Source organism: Tamandua tetradactyla, chromosome 26, assembly GCF_023851605.1.
Source record: "Tamandua tetradactyla isolate mTamTet1 chromosome 26, mTamTet1.pri, whole genome shotgun sequence".
NCBI classification, from domain to species: domain Eukaryota; kingdom Metazoa; phylum Chordata; class Mammalia; order Pilosa; family Myrmecophagidae; genus Tamandua; species Tamandua tetradactyla.
The window spans coordinates 36266385-36268370 of NC_135352.1; positions in this window are offsets into that span (position 1 = coordinate 36266385).

Below are 1986 nucleotides of genomic sequence, written 5' to 3' on the forward strand. Positions count from 1 at the left end.
CCAAGTCTCAGAAAGTCCGCCTGAGACAGGAAGCTGATGTGCTGTATAGCATTCTTTCTTAAGTGTCCTCAAATGTCTGTCCTAGAGCCCATTAGTTTTGCAAGTTTCTATAGCAAGCATGACCATACGGTTAGGTAATAAATTTATCACAAAAATTCTGGGGCAAATCTTAAATTCCTTTGGTGTAGACTAAATTAAACAGGCACAGATTTCAATAATTTAAGATAAAATTAACAAAACTAGATCTGCATTTCCTTCCATTACAACATTTGTGATTTTTATCTAGGTAATTCTTTCATATTAATCTCCTACACTGTTGTGCTGGTTTGAAACAGCTGTGTACCCCAGAAAAAGCCATGTTCTTTAATCCTAATTCAGTATTGTTGGGTGAGATCTTTTTGTTCTCAGGGGATGAAATTACTTTTTGATTAGGTAGTTTCCATGGAGATGTGTCTCCACCCATTCAAGGTGGGCTTGTTTACTGAAGTCCTTTAAGAGGGAACCGTTTTGGAAAAAGCTTCAGTGTCCACACAGACAAAGACTTTTGGAGATGCAGAAGGAAAATGTCCCCAGGGAGGCCTTATGAAGTGAGAGGGCTGGAGAGAAAGCTAGCTAGCGGACATCGCCTTGTGCCTTCCCAGCTAACAGAGGTGTTCTGGACCCATCAGCCTTTCTTAAGCCAAGGTATCTTTATCTGGATGCCTTAGTTTGGACATTTTTATAGATTCAGAACTGTAAACATGCAACTTAATAAATTTCCTTTTAAAAGCCATTCTGTTTCTGGTATATTGCATTCAGGCAGCATATAGCAAACTATCCTTTGAATACATGATTTTTATTGCTTTTCTTTATATCCATGTTTTCACCACAGTGTCTGGAATGAAGAAAGTATCACTATACATTTTGGACAAATGACAAACGAGTACAGTTTAATTTTATCCTGCTGCCCTCAATTCTCCCTGAGTTTTAATTTGTAAGAAAATGTCTAAATATTGTAGCATCACATAATAATGAAAAAGCTTTAATTAAGGACCTATATGTCAGGCATTATGTTAGGATTTTTCCATTCGCTATCTCACTTACTCTGACCAACTACTCTATGAGAGAAACATAACCATTACCTCCTTTACTAGATGAAAGCCAAGGGACTGAGAAGCTAACGCACTTCTCCAGCTCACACAGTAGGACCCAATATAGCCAGTCTCCACACCCAAACAGGCTGCTTCTAATCGCCTTTTGTGCTTGCAGAGGGTGCAGCCTTTCTACCATCAAAAGAAAACTTGTTTGATATGTCAACCAACTTTGCTTCCAACCATCCTATAGCAAACAAGATAGGAAAAGTAGACATTGTCTCTTAGAAATTCATTAATTTCACCTACAATTTAGTTAAATTATTTAGTTTTAAAATAGCACAAAGTAGTTTAAAATGTCATAAGACTCCATAAATCATAAACAGTTTGAAAGAGACTTAAGCATCTGGAGGACATAGCCCAGAAATGACAAGCTGCTAAAGGCAGGGATTTTAGTTGTTTCATTCTGAACTGCTTCTGGACTGCCCTCTGAAATAGGTACTATTATTATTGCTATTTTTACCCTCATTATTAATGTTATTTGATTATTTTATATAAAAGTCCACACTTTATGAACAGGCGTAAACACATACAATTATAAATTTCTTCATAGCTGAATTATATAGCTATTTTCTTAGAGTGGTGTTTTCCATTTTCCATTCAAGTGTGTTTAAAGAATGACTGTGGAATAGAGAGTGGGGAGAACATTTATTTATTTAGATAGTAAGTAAGGAACATCATAGGAATTTGTGAGGAATTTCAGATTGATTTCCTTATCATAGAACTAAATAAACCTGCGTAATTAATATGTAACTAAACAAATCTAAGCACTCTACCTGAATTGCACACTCTACCTTAAAACACAGTGCTCCTCTTGGAAACGAAGGGCGTATGAGTTCAAATGCAGCCATCTACC